Source organism: Somniosus microcephalus, chromosome 7, assembly GCF_052327205.1.
Source record: "Somniosus microcephalus isolate GS21.2 chromosome 7, FLI_Smic_1.0, whole genome shotgun sequence".
Lineage (NCBI taxonomy): Eukaryota > Metazoa > Chordata > Chondrichthyes > Squaliformes > Somniosidae > Somniosus > Somniosus microcephalus.
In genome coordinates, this window is record NC_140993.1 from 265,177,255 (window position 1) to 265,195,228 (window position 17,974).

A 17,974-nucleotide genomic window follows, 5' to 3' on the forward strand; every position below is an offset into this window, starting at 1 on the left:
TTGCATCTTCAAAATAAAATCACATTGTAAACAATCAGCAGAAGTCACTTACTGTCCCTATCAGATTAGAGAATGAGGAGAGAAAGAAAGAGAACGAAAGAAAAAGGAGGGAAAGAGAACGAGAGAAGAGAGAGAGAAGAGAAAGAAAGAGAGGTGGAGAGAAAGAGAGAGGGAGAAAGAGAAAGCGAGAGAGAAACCAAAAGAGAGAGATAAAGAGAAAGAGAAAACGGAAGAAAGAAGGAACAGGAAGATGCAGACAAAGAGATTCATTTAAAGGATGTCTGGAATTAATAGTGTGCCTCAAAATACTTTCCAGGTAATTTATGAATGCAGAAACATTAGAATCTCTTGTTCCATGTCAGGACAGCTACAATTATTCCATTTGCTTTGAAGCACTTCCCAGCTCTAATCTTTAGCAAATGCCTTGACACTGCAATATTTCCAAAATATGAAAAGATAATTTAACAGAGCCCACAGATCAAACAAAACTGCGACTGTGCAGATAACAATGACTGAATTAGATTAGAAAAACAAGGGTGCTCCACAGTAAGATTTTACCTTGACAGTGGGTATTCTGTTCAACCTTCACTTCGGAATAATTGCCGTTATTAAAAATGACAGCAATACGCTACCCTTGTTGGAGAGAGTGATGTGTAAAAATCACTCAATTTAATGTAAGCTATGGTTATTGCGGGTGTGTGTGTGTGTTTGTGCCTGTGTTTACCACCAGAGGCAGTGTGATCTGCTTTACACTGTGGGGCTGCTATTGACAGCAGTGCTGTAATGTAAAATGAGCAACAGTATTTCGACACAACTTCCTTATGTAGAGTCTAGTACTCTGACTTGTTCAATGCTTTAAAAAAAAAACAATTGTGGACAATTATATTTTCACACACAGCTGGGTTAGGGCGTGGAGTTGTGAAAAAAATAACTCATACGCTCAGGATCATTGTAACCAATTCACAAGTTGGCAATTATCCGTTTCTGTTGTATAAACTGTGGGCCCCATCGCCAAGTATAAAATGTCTCTCTCCCCCGCCCCGTTTTCAGCACATAGTTCCTACAGCAGATGGAAAAGAAACAACGAAAGACATGAAGGCTTACTCCGGAATATGTAAAGGCTATAATTAATAGTAATAATGACAGGGTATCAGGACCCCAAGACTTCTGGTCTTGTCCGTCAATTAACCTGCCTATTACCCAACTCACCAGCATTTAAACACATACCAATTACAATTGGCTAGATGCTGTATCCAAGTACAGTGCGGATATTCATGGCTGGGGCTGCATGTTTTCCATAGGAATTTGGGTCTAATTTTACAACCTTTACACATTCGGAGGTGGGTCGTACACCCTACTTAGAGAATAAACTTCATAAATTGTTAGAAAATACTGAAGGAAGCATCTTAAAGAGTACAGTTAAGGATTAGAATTCGAAACCAGACAAGCCTCTTATTAAACGCATAAGTTAAAACTTGAAACATTGTTCACATTAGTGTTATTCAAACGTGCCTTCTCACCAAAAGCACAGAAATGATTGATGCTTAAACAGCTGGTCTTAGTGACAAAGGAGGTATCATTTAAAATAGCTAAGTGAAAAGCACAGTCCTTTCCTCTGATCTCTGGAGTGCTTCACTCTGGGGGCCCGCATGACTTGTAATTCTTATTTACAATCCTGATCAGATTATTAATTCCAGTAATCTGCTCCCTGGTACGGACAGTTATTCATTATGTTTAAAGGCAGGATCTTTTAAATCCCTGGCAATTAAAAGTAATGGGACAAGAGAGAGAGACAGACATACAGGAAGATAGAGAGCGGAGGGAAGGACGGAGAGGGGGGGGGGGAAAGGACGGACGGGGAGGGAGGGACACGGAGGGAGGGAGGGACGGAGGGGGAGAGAGGGACGTACGGGGAGGGAGGGACGGAGGGAGGGAGAGGGGGGGCGACGGCGGAGAGGGGGGGCGACGGCGGAGAGGGGGGGGCGACGGCGGAGAGGGGGGGCGACGGCGGAGAGGGGGGGCGACGGCGGAGAGGGGGGGCGACGGCGGAGAGGGGGGGCGACGGCGGAGAGGGGGGGCGACGGCGGAGAGGGGGGGCGACGGCGGAGAGGGGGGCGACGGCGGAGAGGGGGGCGACGGCGGAGAGGGGGGCGACGGCGGAGAGGGGGGGCGACGGCGGAGAGGGGGGCGACGGCGGAGGGGGGGCGACGGCGGAGGGGGGGCGACGACGGAGAGGGGGGGCGACGACGGAGAGGGGGGCGACGGCGGAGAGGGGGGCGACGACGGAGGAGAGGGGGCGACGACGGAGAGGGGGGGCGACGACGGAGAGGGGGGGCGACGACGGAGAGGGGGGGCGACGACGGAGAGGGGGGGCGACGACGGAGGAGAGGGGGCGACGACGGAGGGGGGGGCGACGACGGAGAGGGCGGGAGACGGAGGGTGGGGAGACGGAGAGGGCGGGAGACGGGGAGAGGGCGGGAGACGGGGAGAGGGCGGGAGACGGGGAGAGGGCGGGAGACGGGGAGAGGGCGGGAGACGGGGAGAGGGCGGGAGACGGGGAGAGGGCGGGAGACGGGGAGAGGGCGGGAGACGGGGAGAGGGGGGAGACGGGGAGAGGGGGGAGACGGGGAGAGGGGGGGAGACGGGGAGAGGGGGAGACGGAGAGGGGGGGGGAGACAGAGAGGGGGGGGGAGACCGAGAGGGGGGGAGACCGAGAGGGGGGGAGACCGAGAGGGGGGGGGAGACGGAGAGGGGGGGGGAGACGGAGAAGGGGGGAGACGGAGAGGGGGGAGACGGAGAGGGGGGGAGACGGAGAGGGGGGGAGACGGAGAGGGGGGGAGACGGGGAGGGGGGGAGACGGAGAGGGGGGGAGAGGGAGGGAGAGGGGGGAGACGGAGGGGGGGGAGACGAAGAGGGAGGGAGATGGAGGGAGAGAGGGGGTGGGAGTGCTGGAGGATTTGAAGGAAAGTTTTAAAGGGCCTCTTGCTGATGCTGTGGATTCCACGCAGGCCTCACAACATGTGCCCGTGGCTGGTTGAAAATATCCTGCCGAGACATTTTAACAGACGCTGGGATGTCAACCGATTCAGTGCGTCAGCGGCAAGGCAGAGTTTCTGCTACTGTTCAAGACAGTCAATAATTTTTGAAGGCTGCTAAAAGACAAGGTCATGGCTCTAGGAGCCAGGGATCGGAGCGTGGAAGGTCGCAGCTGCCAGCTTCATCCTTCAGTCTGATCTGTTTATTATCAATTCTCCAGAAAGGGGCAGGCACGTGGTCATTATTGCTTAAATACACTGGGCACAGAATTATGGATGGTTAGAAGTGAGTGATAAGGCTCTGGTTTACCCTGGGGTTTCAGACGACTTTAAAAACCAAGAAAATCTCTAATGGTTATGGAAGTCATCTGAACACAAGAGATTCAATTACCACCTTACACTGACTATACAATCCATGATGCTTTACACAATATACAATATTTCTTTAACACAATGAAACTAATGTTACAGAGTGGTACTGAAAGGACAGTGACAGCAGACTGAGGTCATCACTGCAGAACACTGTCGTAAAATTTACATCAGAAAGTGGAAAGCTTCAAACTATGTACGGAACAAAGGAGGAGGACGAGTGGTTTACCAACAACTAACTTGAGTCACATTGGATGTTTCAATGCAAGAGAAAGAAAGAACTTGCATTTCTGTAGCACCTTTCAGGAACTCGGGTCGTCCCAAAGCGCTTTACAGCCATTGATATACTTGAAGTGTAGTTATTGTTGTAATGTAGGAAACGCGTCAGCCAATTTGCAGACAGCAAGCTCCCACAAACAGCAATGTGATAATGACCAGATAATCTGTCTACGGTGTCCTGACGAAAGGTCATCGACCTGAAACGTTAACTCTGTTTCTCTCTCCACAGATGCTGCCTGACCTGCTGAGTGTTTGCCAGCATTTTCTGTTTTTAGTTCTGTTTTTTTGGTGATGTTGGTTGAGGGATAAATATTGGCCGGGACACCGGGGAGAACACCCCTGCTTTTCTTTGAAATAGTGGCCGTGGGATCTTTTACATCCACCGGAGAGGGCAGACAGGGCCTCAGCTTAATGTCTCATCCGCAAGACAGCCCCTTCGAGAGTGCAGCACTCCCTCAGCACTGCATTGAAATATCAGCCGAAGAGTCCATAGGTTGCGTTGTTGTGATTATTTGCGTTGTTGAGACCTCAAAGCCTCCTTGAAAAAGTGCAACATCCCCACCTACACCTGGGAATCCCTGGCCCAAGACCGCACAAAGTGGAGGAGAAGCATCCGGGAGGGCGCCGAACACCTCGAGTCTCTTCGCCGGGAGCAAGCGGAAGGGAAGTGCAGGCAGCGCAAGGAGCGCACGTCAACCCAAGCACCCCACCCCACCCGCCCCTTCAACCACCGTCTGCCCCACCTGTGACAGAGACTGTAGGTCCCGCAGGCAACAGTGCTCAATGGAAGGTCGGCGGTCACAGTAAGGGGCCTGATGTGGTGTAAATTTAAAATGGGCACTCAACCCAAGGGGGCTTGGATACAACTGAAGCAGTTCTAATATACAAGATCACAAGCACAATCCTGGAAATTAAAGGCCTCCTCACTGAAATCCAGAGTGGGAGTAATACTGGAGTCTGTTACAAAATATGCAATTCAAGATCCACTAAGAAACACAGCACGAAATCTAAAGCTGAGTGTATGAAAGGCAAGTTGTTACTATTAAATTTATTGGGAGTCTTTGATGGAAACGAGTTGGTGGATAAGTATAGGTCTTGACTTGCAGAAAGCATGGCAGTTCTTCAAGATAATGAGAGGTGAAGTGAAAGCTCCTACGCTTTTAATAAACTGGATAATAAATTCTGTAGAAATTAGCAAAGAGCCGTCTCAGCAACACAGCTGTGGCTCGCAGTGTCTCCCTGGGTCAGTCCTCGTGTCCCTGTTACTGTACGCACAATGCCTATCTGTGCGTGACCCCACGATATGTGGAAAAGCAAGAAACTCCAAGGAGAACACAGAGGTGGCTCCTCCCTGGCGCCGTTGGTAAATGCACTGCATGGTGGGACGTCAAGTGGTTCAGATTAAGGGCAGACCGGGTTTGATCCCTGCTTTGTGCCGAGTAATCCCATCTCAACTCGCGCCGCAGGATACAGGTGGATTTCAATAAACTTGGGAATTGGGCAGACAGGTGGCAGATGAAATTCAATGTCGAGAAATGCAAAGTTCTTCACATGGGGACAAAGAAAATGCAGGAGAGGACTTTTACTTAAATGGAAAGAAAGTATTGTGCATGGAAAGGATTGCGGGGATGGAGGGATTGAATTATGAGGAGCGCCTATGTAAATTGGCTAAGTTCTCACTGGAAAAAGAAGGCTGAGCGGTGATATGATTCTTTTAGGAATCTAAAGGGACTAGATAATAATCTGATTCACCTTGCCCAGAACAGTAGAACCAGAGGACACAGCCAGTGCTTGAAGGGGGGGAAATTCAAAACTGATCTGCAGAAACAATATTTCAGTGAGCGAGTGGTGAATTTATGGAACAGGCTCCTTAGGGAGATGGTGGAAGCAGATTTTATTGATTCATTCATTTGCAAATTAGATAGATTTATTTCAGCAAATAACATTTTGTGCTCCAGTACATGAGTGTGTAAGTGCAGCGTGCTCGGGAGGAACAGGTAACTTTGGACCCATGATTTCCAAAGCTCTCCATTACTGGGGGTTTCCCTCACCTCATCTCTGGGTCTGTTGTAGACTAATTGAGAGAGACTGATTGCTGTGATTAGTCAACAACTCCATTATCGTTGTATCATACGACTACCAGGATGGTAGAAGACGAACTAGATGGACTGTGGTCCTCTTCGTCTCAGTTCCTATGTTTCCAACAGTGAAGTCAAGAAAATTAGCCCAAGTATCCCAAAGTTAGAAAGTGGGGGGAAAAATCAGCTAGGGGTTCCCACTCTTGGACCCCGATTTTCCCCCAGCCGTCGGGCGGGGTTTCAGGCAGGTGGGGGCTGAAAATCCCGAATTTGGGGGTCCCGCCACCATCCCGCCCCACGTAAGTTTCAGGGGCGGCGGGTACCTGCCCCGCACTGGGACCCGCCGAAACCAGGCGGGAAGGGATTAGTGCCAATTAACTGCCTGTTAACAGGTAGTTAAAGGCAGTTTTTAGCCTAATCCCTATTTTGAGGGGTTTCGTGTGGGTTTCCCGACGGCTCCAAACCACGCCAGGTTAGAGCAGGCGGGCCGTCGGGTTGAAGGGGTCGCAATGTCGGTGTTCAGGTGAGTGATGGGTGCATGAGTGTAAAGGTAAGTGTGTTTGGTGTGTCTAAAGTGTGTAAAGAACTTTTACTTACCTGTACTTACCTTCACAGCCTTTCTTCCTGTAGCCGCCGGGAGCGCATCACTCAGCTGGAACTGAAAGCTGAACGGCTGCGATCTGTCAAAAGTGACAGCCTTCAGCTTTGAGTGCCGGTAAGAGTTCTAACTGAGTCTGTGCAGAATGACTCATGTCAGAACTCAGACTGTCAGTGTTTGACAGCTTCAAACAGCTGTAAAACACTGATATTTCATGTGTCAAGGACTCTTGACAGATGAAATTTCAGTCTGTGACGTCACCTGTTGCCGGGTGGCCCTTAATTGGCGGGCTCAACAAGGTCAATCAAGGGAAAATCGCGCGGATTGGCCGGACGTCGAAGTAGGCGGGTCAAAAACCCGAAAGGGGAAGTCCCGCCTTCTTCCCAACAGGTTCGGTTTAATCTACCCCTTGATCTCTATCCGCTGAACTCTGCTGGAAAGCACATGGTTATCAGGTGAGGGCAGGATAAGTGCTTGCTGCGGTTCTCACTAATAGTTTTTCCTTCCCAAAGTCAGGGATACCTCCACCGCCGCTCCATCGATCATCTCGTAACTGTGCACATATCAGAAAAGTGATCTTCCTGGTCTAGATGACTCAGTGTTGGATTGGCTCAAAGGTAACACTCGGAACTCTGAGTCACAAGGTTGAGGGTTCAAGTCCCCGCTCGAGGCTGACATTGCAGTGCTGAGAAAGTGCTGCACTGTTGGAGATGCCGTGTTTCAGATGAGGCGTTAAACAAATGTCCCCGCCTGCCTGTTCACATAAAACCACACAAGTTTACAGTATTCAGCCAGGTCTTTAATAGAGGAACCCAAAACTAATCCCACTGCCCCACACTCTCCCCCCAGCCCTGTAACTTCCTCTATTTCAAATAATTATCCAATTCTCCCTTATAGTTGAGTGAAAAACCCGGTTTGGACACTACGTGCCAAATGGCCTCCTCTTGTGCTGTCAACTTCAATAGTTGAATGATTCATTAGGGGAGCGCCAAAATTAATATCCCTATAGTCGAAGTGTCTCAAAATCTGAGATTATTTTACATTAAAACTCTAGTACAGCTATTGCAAATACTTTGGCGTAGAGGGGAGAAGCAATAGAGTTTTAAATGAGATATGATGGAGAATTGCAGGGGCTTTCTAAAGAACAGCTTACTGGTAAAGATAGACTAGCTCATTCATGTCATCAATTCTTTGCGTAGCCTGACAAATTAATTTCTGAAACTGCCTGCATCAATCAATTTTCACTGAAGAAACACTGATACTGGGGCAGGGGAGAACTAACTGGTCTATCAGCTAGCAATCCAAAGAAGTATTTGAGAGTTACAATTATTGTCATTGCCCTTCAAGAGATCATCTCTTCTTGACAGAGTCAATGGGTCAGAGTTCAAAGCTACACTCTTGTTCGTCACCTTAGTTTACAACTGGTTAATCTCCGGGAGATTGCACACAGCAACTCCGAGAACATGGTCATTCTCTGATCAGTCTCTGATGTCTTTGCGTTGCTGTATCTCTCAGTCTCTCCTCTTCTGTTCCCTTTCTCTTCTCTTTGTCTTATCTCCCCTTAACACTTTTTCCTTCACGCTCTGTCTTTTTCTTGTCTTCTGGCTGGTGGATAGTATGGTATGTTGGCACATGGAATGGAAAGGAACACCAATGGCCGCAGGTTGCATTTGGATGAGGTTTTCAGGGACATTGTGACCCTTGGTGGCTTCCTCCCCATAAGGCGAGTGCTTCCCCCACGTCGTTACTCCCAATGCATCATCTGCCCCATGACTTTCTCATGACACATTCTCATTCCTGCTACCTCCTCACTCCCATCCCCACTTCCTCTTCCCACTGCCTGCTCAACACCTGTATCCTCCCCTCCCCCTTTCTCCACCATCATTCACTTCACCCTCGACTCTCCATCCGCTCCCACTCGCTCCCCCAAGTGGTGTCGTGAGGCCAGAGCCTCCCTTACTCTTAACTGCCTCCCCTCTCTTCCTCTGTTTCCCTCAAAGCGGCTTTGCTTGCTTTCAAAATTCAACTTAAAAAAAAATCAAATTAGAATGAGGAAAGAGAGCGACCCATGTCTCTCTCCACCGTCTCATAGCTTCTAATTTCCAAAACCGATGTCACAGGTGTGCGCAATTATTGTTGACCTGCGTTAATGAAAAACATCGAGACATTGGGCCAGATTCTGCTTCCAAAATCACGGTGAGTTTAATGGCGCTCACTGTTATTAATGTGTAAATCGTCCAGCAACTTGTGGGGAGGAAGAGATTCCCCATGAGTTGTGAATCACCTTAAGTTGCTGGACGATTTGCGCCGCTCCGCCGTCAGCCTCATGAAAATGGCAGTTCGCGCTCAACCTCCCTGTGAATTTCAAGAAATTGCTGCATTTGCGCATTAATTCCCCATTAAACTCGCCGTTGAAAGTTAGAGCTGGTACGTTAAGTATCCTTTCAATGAGGAGATTTATATTCCTGCAATGCCACTCAACCTCCCCAGCCCAGAAAGTGAACAACTGAAACTGTGGAGTCTCATTCCTTCAGGTAACAAATTTAAAAATTTTTAATTCTTTTCTTACTTTTCCTTTCTGTCTCTGTTTTCTCTATCTCTTAATCCAGTCTTTCTTTCCCTCTCTTTATTTCTCTTTCTGTACCTGATTTGACTCTAATTCACCTTATTTCCTTCTCCGTCGTTCCTGTTCCTTTCTCAATCCTTAAATCTCATTGTTTAAGGAGATAGACTGTTGGTCCCACCATTCACTGAGATCTCAGATGCCCCATTGCCCTCGCCTCGCTGTTATCAGCTCGCACTTCCAGCAAGTTACAGGGCAAAACAACTTCGAGCTGAAGGGTGAAGGAAAAAGTCTAACTACTGGGACATGCCGCGAGATCTGGGGTTCAAAATTTTGTGTGAAAATTGAAGTAACACTGCATGAAGAAAGCGTACACATTCTCTCTCACTCGTGTCTATCTCACACGCGCACCCCACCTTTTAGAAAAAAACACTCAATATAAATTTACTTCAGTCAAGCTTTTGAAATTTGCCCTCTGGTGTTTCAAAGTTACTTGAAGAAAAGTTACTGGACAGAAAGTGAAACAAGCTGAAGATAAAGATCCCATCGCTGGAGTGGACTGAAAAGTGCTAATGCTTTCTGGGAACTTAGGTACACTGCACATGCTCAGACTCCACAATCCAAATTCAGCTCAAAGTCACAGCTCTGGGCTAAAAGATCAAGTCTAAGACTAGGCTTTTGGGAGCCTACAAGCAATAACTTGAATGAAGGCATTAAAAGACACAAAAGACAATTCAGTGGATACATTCAATTATTTTGATCAAACCCTTATTTTGGACAACAGAAATTTCAATGACAGATGGAAAAAAAATGGGTGAGTGATGAAAATAAGTGGGATGGGGGGGGGGGACAATGACAAAAATAAGGTGCAAAACTGGTCAAAATGTGTAGAGTGATAAACAGCGACTATTATTGTACAAAATACCAATCACAGCAGCTACTGCAGGAATAACAAGTTCACAATGAAACCTGTGCCCAACATACCAAATATATAACAGAGATATACGCTGTGGACGGAATTGTCCAAGGGCTCAAGAAAGGAACGTTAAGGCAGACAGAGAGAGAGAGAGGGGGGGGGGGGGCGGAAGAGAGAGTGAATGAAAGAAAGAACTACAGGACTGTGACATGGCTCAGACTGGGGGTGGTGCAAGAGTGCAGCTGACAGTAGGGGCCAGAGCCTGGATTCCTCCCCCACTGACTTTGCAGATATTGTTTAATCTCTTTTTTGTTCTTGCTGATTTGCACTCTCTCTTCTGTTTTTTGTCTGATCTCCTCACCTTTACTGGTCTTGCTCTTGTTCTGTTGGGAGTTTATCTTAATTTCCTTTACGCTGCTTGTATTTTTTTTTTTCTTTGCGCGCTTTTTGGCAGGACGAGGGGGGCGACTGGGCCCCTGCGTGGGGGCAAAGAGCTCTGAAATTGTTAACAGGGTGGAAGGGAAAGGAAGCAGCAGATCAAGAGTCTGGGCAAGAAGCAAATTGCAGAAAAAGATAAAAATGAATTGTGAAACATTGTGCATGTGCGTTCCTGTGCCATGCATCATTGTCAAGGATAGAAATGAGTTTGAGAGCTGAGGTTAAGAACTGAAGCTAAAGGACAAGAGAAAGCAAGTCTCAGGTCCCCAAGATGCATGTGGGCATCTGCTAAGAGAGGGTAATGTATTGGTATGGAATATGAGAGTAGGAACTGTGTGGATACGTGGAATTTTTTTCAGCGGACTATGGGTTCTTTTTAGTGGTGTACATTCAGCCGAGTTAGAAATGAAAATGAGAGCTGGAACCATTTTGTAAGTGAATTCAGTGAAGTAATCAATTGAAATTCCAGGCTTTGGGATCCAGACTTCAGCCAGTCAGTACGGTTAAGTTGCTTACTTCAGCCAATTAGAACAGTGCAACACACGGCAATTGGATTAGATGCGGTGCCCACAGATTTAGAGCGCGACACACTCTACTCATAAGGACTCGGTTAGTTGTGAGCCGGTTGTCACATCCCCCTCCAATACTCTCACACCCTAGGTACTACTTTCCCACAGCTTTTCAGTTGGAGAGTGAGTGTCTGAGAATCGCAGTGGAGTAGTGAGGGAGTGTTGCAATGTCGCAAGTGTCGTCTTTCAGGTGAGACCTCTCAGGTGGATGTGAAAGATCCCATGGCACAATTCAAAGAGGAGCAAGGGAGTTCTGCCCAATATCCTAACCAATATTTATCCCTCAACCAACATCATTAAAAACCGATCATCTGGTCATTTATCTCATTATTGTTTGTGGGACCTTGCTGTGTACAAATTGGCTGCTGCGTTTCCTACATTACAACAGTGACTACACTTCAAAAGTACTTCATTGACTGTAAAGCGCTTTGGGATGTCCTGAGGTGGTGAAAGGCGCTATAGAAATGCAAGTCTCTTGTTTCTCATATAAAAATTGCTGAAGATTAACTTTCAAGATTTGTGATGTCTTTATACTCCAAGGTGAGCCGCTCACTTAGCCTGGATAGGCGAGAAGGGGCACAAATCTTAACAAGCACAGCTGGCATCCAGCTCCCGTGGTGAGCCTTCTGCAAGATCAATTTAAAATTTAAAGCCCTGTTAACAACTTTCAGATTGAAACCACATTTTGATAAATGTGGATGGAGGGGTGAAGTCACAGTTCATAGTACAGTACCAACCAGCCAGGAGCAATCGGCCAGACATTTTTCGATGTTAAGCAGGCTGGGTTCGAGCTTCAGGCCAACTTCAAGACCAACATTTAGGTTAATAATCTGGTTGGTACTCAACGATTAAAATCGTATCTGCTTTGGGGACCAACTGCAAAAATGTTATTAAAATAAAATAAAGGTTGCTGCTGCTTTAAGGTGACTTGATTGTGGGGTGACCTCTGGGCGGACAGTGACTGGTTGAAGTTTGCGCTTCCTGATGTATCAATAGGTCAGAATGGCCACCCCACTTACAACACGCATTGTTCACGTCACAAATGTAGGAATCGTTAAACGTGCTCTGCTGCCCGTATCTGAACTCTCACCTGTGCCTCAATTTTAAAATTCTCATCCTCTTATTCAAATCCTTCCATTACTTCGGCCCTCCCTACCTCTGTAACTTCCTCCCGCCCTACAACCAACGTTCCCTCTAAGCTGCATTGCCATGCAGCTCTCTACCAGTCCAGCACAACCCAGGACTGGCTTTGTCAATGTTAAATTTCACACATGCACGAAACTGCAAAAAAAATTAGTGGGAACATTGCCTACAAACCCCCCACCCTGCCCCAAGATCTCTGCGTTCCTCCAATTCTGGCCTCTTGAGCATCTCCGATTTTCATCACTCCGCCATTGGCGGGCGTGCCTTCAGCTGCCTGGGCCCTAAGCTCTGGGATTCCCTCCCTAAACCTTTCCACCTCTCTCGCCTCCTTTAAGACGCTCCTTAAAACCTACCTCTTTGACCAAGCTTTTGGTCACCTGTCCTAATATCTCCTTATGTGGCTCGGTGTCAAGTTTTGTCTGATAACGCTCCTGTGAAGCGCCGCAGGACATTTTACTATGTTAAAAGGCGTTGTATAAATGCAAGTTGTTGTTATTGCTAGCGGAGCAATTGTGCATCCTCCTTTCCGCTATCTCAGATATAAAATTTGCCATTATCCCTGAGCCGCTAGCCCGCCAATCCAGGAGGAATATAACATTTGTTACAGGCTCAGTGGTCAGGCAAACTACAAATGACAAAAGCCACTCATTTACACTGACCAAATAAGGCAAATTCTGGTTTTACTGCAGGTTCTCACTTTATTTTGTGAATCATAAAAACATGATTGCCCATATTTCTGTATAAACTGTAATCTAATGCCCTTACAGATGCTCAACGAAAAAATGAAAACTTGCAAGGAAGAAATCGGCAATGTAAGTGACAATCTCAAATAAAATTACATAAAATTCACTAATGTGTGCACGCGCGGGTCTGCGTCTGCGCGCGCGCGCGCCTGTCTGCGTCTGCACATGTGGCTGTGTGAGTTTGTCCGCGTGTGTACAACTGCGCGTGTGCGACTGTCCATGTGCGTGTCTGTGTGGAATTAAAAGCAGTATACAACATGTAACGTGGAATTCAAAATAACTTGTTAGGTGCACCAGTGTGTCATCAGGCAAGAAATACAAACAAGTTTTCAAAAGTCATTTCAGCCAACTAAATGATGGCCCAGTTAACCTGCTTCCATTTCTAGAACACCTTCCTGTAGCAACTCAGACCGCTTAACACAACAAATTGCTTTTGGAATGCAGTGATTTATGGAGGCGAACGCTGTAGCCATTTCACACAAAGCAATAGCCCACAAACAGCAATGGGATAAATAACCAGTTAATTTTTCTTATACTGTAGTGATATCAATCAAGTGGGGAATAATAGTCAAGAGGACAAATCCGTTCTTCTTCATATAGTGCCAAGAAACCTTGAATATTCACCTCAAGCACTGGAACTGGCAGACGGGGCCTTGTTTTAATGTCATCTCTGAAGGACAATTCTGACAATGCAGCACTCCCTCATTATAGCACTGGAGTCAGCCTTGATTCTCAGCTCAAACCCTCACCTGAGATTTAAACTCTCAGCCCTTCGACTTAGAAGAGACAATGCTACCAACTGAAGAAAGCCCTATTACTAATGAATCAGAAACACACAGGCCTTGCTGTATGCAAATTGGCTGCCGTGTTTCCTACATTACAACAGCTCATGCTTTTTAAAAAAAAAAAAAAATTCAAAAGAATATTCATGAGTAATCATTTTAAGGCTGCATATAGTGACTCCACTGTTCCTGGCCAGAATGGAGATGATTGGGTAATTCCCATCAATCACACCTGATGTCAGTGACTGGGATTGAGTTTAACGCACATCATTTGTATTATGTAACTATCCTCCACTTACGGCATTTTGCTGGAGAAATTACCATGTTTTTAATCGGGAGATGTTGCTGCTGTTTCGGTCATGAGTTCTATTGGTTGTAGTTTGTCGAGACTCTTTTTAAATAGACTCGGTTTGCTGTAAAATAGACAATCTGCTGTGAGTCCTGCCCCACCTCCAACTCACTGGCTGACACGGTGGTGTTAATAGGCACGATTATTTTACCAATTTGATTTAATCCTGGACACTAAAGTTGGGCTTTTGTTTTAGGGGTAACTGCTTTAGTGTTGGGCCACAAAAGGCTTTTAAAATTGTTATAATACTTGTGCTATGACACAGTACTTTAGAGGTGCTGTACAATGCCATGAAAGTTCAATATACTCATAGCACATTTTGAGTTAACTTCAAGAGCTGGCTGCAGAAAATAGCTAACACATCTCTCTATCATCGCATTGACTCGCATGACATCTCTCTTTACGATGACACAGCGCTTCAAAAAAGAAAATACCGATCATAATATTATAAGTGAGCGTGAAATAACTCATCATATTTAACCATCTGGTGGGAATTCACATCAGTGAAGGTGTTGTCACGAAACACAATAAAGCCACAGGGAAGAACCCCTCAGTTTTGCCAAAAAATCTCAAAGTTGTTTTATCAGAACCGAATTAGCTACAGTAACCATTGACATCATTTAATTTACACTGAGATCAAAACTGAGTTAACAGTTTTATACCCAGTATTTAAGTATTTCCTGCACACTATAAATTTGTACATAAACACACCATTTGTAACACTGATTAACTAGTGAACATGTGCAACTTATCAGCAAGTTATTGTATAAATGACTGCATTTTGAGCTCATTTAAACACAATACCCGCACGGTATGCAGTTTTCAAAAACCTGCCAACCCACCACACATTATAAATCAACTCTGGTCTTAAAATTCCTGTCTGCCAATTAAACTGAATAGATTTGACGGTCTTTCAGAACTCAAACCCACATTCAGGAGTCAGCCGTGGCTCAGTGGGTAGCACTGTTGCCTCTTGAGTCAGTAGGTTGTGGGTTCAAGTCCCACAAAGCCAGGCACTCCTGAGCAGTGCTGACAAGAGTTCTGTGCTGTCGGAAGTGCTGTCTTTCGGATGAGATGTTAAACAGAGGTCCTGTCCGCCCTCTCAGGAAGAAGAGCAGGGGAGTTCTCCCTGGTGTCCTGGCCAATATTTATCCCTCAACCAAAATTACTAAAACAGATTATCTGGTCATGTATCTCATTAATAACAACAGAAAATGCTGGAAAAACTCAGCAAGTCAGGCAACATCCGTGGAGAGAAATTTGAGTTGACGTTTCGGGTTTGACCCTTCTTCAAAACTGCTGTTTGTGGGAACTTGCTGTGCACAAATTGGTTACCTACATTACAACAGTAACAACACTTCAAAAGTAAGGAATTGGCTGTTAAACACTTTTGGGACACCCCGAGGTCGGAAAAGATGCTATATAAATCCAAGTTCTTGATTTCAAAAAAAATGTATGAAGTCTTTTGACCAATCTGAACTATATTAGAACATCTTTCTTGACAATGTCCATGGTAACATAAGAACATGGGGTACAGTAGCATAGTGGTTATGTTACTGGACTAGTATTCCAGAGGCCTGGTCTAGGGGAATAGATAGGGTAGAGAGAAACTATTTCCGCTGGTTGGGGAGTCTAGGACTAGGGGGCATGGTCCAAAAATTAGAGCCGGGCCTTTGAGGAGCGAAGTTAGGAAACGTAAAGGGTGATAGAAATTTGGAACTCTTCCGCAGACGGCAACTGATGCTAGGTCCATTGTTAATTTTAAATCTGGGATTGATAGTTTTTTGTTAAACCAAAGGTATTCAGAGATATGGGACAAAAGCGGGTATGTGGGGTTGGGTCACAGATCAGTCATGATCTCATTGAATGGCGGAACAGGCTCGAGGGGCTAAATGTTCCTATGTTCCAAAGATGTGATTGTCACACAAACTGGCTGCTTGTAAAATTTCTTAGCTGTACAATACCTAAAAGCTGAGTGATCGTAGGTGAGGATTTTAGCTACTGTGTTTTTATAACTTCTTCCATTTGATTACAGCCCTTGCGAGGTTGGGCTATGAAAAGAGCAGTGTACTGTTTAATATTGGAGCTCGAGCCAGCCAAATTGCAGCAGAGCAGAATCTGGAGAATGATGAAGGGTTGAAAGCAGCAGCTAAGTATTACCAGGTAAGCAGACTTCACTGTTGCTAAACTTTTCATTTTTAATGTTATTTTTGATTGTAGCCTCACTCTCTATTGCCACCAAGCCCCATCCCAAGTTTCTCCCAGATATTCTTCCTCCTTTTCCCTCTCAGCCTCTGCATTGAGCGGCCCCTCATCCTTTGTGATTTCAATCTGAACTACTCACCTCCACCCCCTGGTGCCCTTGTACCTTTCACTCTCACCCACTTTGGTCAATCCCCCTGGTGTGGTCCACATCTTCACTCCCTCAAGTCCCAGGGGGGGGCAAACTTAGAATCATAGAATCTTACAGCACAGGAGGAGGTGATTCGGGCCATCATGTCTATGCCTGCTCTTTGAAAGAGCGAACCAATTCGTCACGCTCTCCTGCTCTTTCCACTTAGCCCTGCAATTTTTTTTCCTGTTCAACTATTTATATACTTCCCTCTTGATAGTTACTATTGCATCTGCTTCCACCACCCTTTCAGGCAGAGGATCCAGATCATAACTCGCTGCATATAAAAAAAATCTCATCTCCCCTAATGATCGAGACATGAGTTCAAATCCCAGCACAGCAGCTGGGGAATAAGGTAATCTGCCGCCCTTACCCGGTCTGGCCGATATGTGACTCCAGACCCACAGCAATGTGGTTGATTCTTAACTGCCCTCTGAAACGGTGGCTCACCTTCTCAAGGGCAATTAGGGATGGGCAATAAATGCTGGCCATGCCAGTGACATCCACATCCCATGAATGATAAGAATTAGGAGCGGGAGTAGACCCCTCGAGCCTGCTCCGCCACTGAGTAAGATCATGGCTGATCTTCAACCTCAACTCCACTTTCCCGCCCGATCCCCATATCCCTTGATTCCCCCACAGTCCAAAAATCTATCGATCTCAGCCTTGAATATGTTCAACGACTCAGCATCCACAGCCCCGAGTGAATTCCAAAGATTCACAACCCTCTGAGTGATGAAATTCCTCAACTCAGTTTTAAATGGCCGGTCTCTTATCCTGAGACTTTGCCCCCTGGTTCTAGACTCTCCAGCCAGGGGAAACAACCTCTCAGCATCTACCCTGTCAATCCCCCTCAGAATCTTATATGTTGCAATGGGATCACCTCTCATTCTTCTAAACCCGAGAATATCGGCCCATTCTACACAATCTCTCCTCATAGGACAACCCTCTCATCCCATGAATCAATCGAGTGAACCTTCGTTGCACCGCATCCAAGGCAAGTATATCCTTCCTCAGATAAGGAGACCAAAACTGTGCACAGTACTCCAGGTGTGGACTCACCAAAGCCCTGTATAATTGTAGTAAGACTTCCTTACTCTTGTTCTGCAACCCTCTTGCAATAAAGGCCAACATGCCATTTGCCTTCCTAATTGCTTGCTGTACCTGCATGCTAACTCTCTGTGTTTCCTGTACGAGGACACCTAAATCTCTCTGAACACCAACATTTTATAGTTTCTCACCATTTAAAAATATTGTTTTTCTATTCTTCCTACCAAAGTGAATAACCTCACATTTCCCCACATTATACTCCGTCTGCCACCTTACTGCCCACTCACTTAACCGGTCTATATCCCTTTGCAGGCTTGTTGTGTACTCCTCACAGTACGTCAGAGTTTATTTTATTACTGAGGGAGAGGGTGCTAGGTTGAGCAAGTGGGGGAGTGGCATATCTCTGCTGAAAGAACTTGTGAATAAGTCTGTAAGAGATCTCCCTAGAGACAGTGAAGTAAGTGCTTGTTCACTGGCACCTGGAAAATAATATCCCTGCAGGTAGGTAAATACATTTGTTCCGTTACGTACCACACTTACATAGCACGCAAACAAACCTATGCATGGAATATGGGGAAGAAGTTATTTACTGTTTAGGGTGTGACTTTTTACAGCCAAGTCCAAGAAACATATTAAACTTCAGTTTTATTTTTCCTTAATTGCATCGTTC

At 46.1% G+C, this 17,974-nt stretch overlaps 1 protein-coding gene across 1 annotated transcript in view; it reads right to left on the reverse strand.

Annotated features, from left to right (window-relative positions):
- Nucleotides 1-17,974, reverse strand: part of emc2 (ER membrane protein complex subunit 2) — a 108,934-nt gene that overhangs the window by 69,091 nt on the left and 21,869 nt on the right. The gene's annotated exons all lie outside the window — the stretch shown is intronic.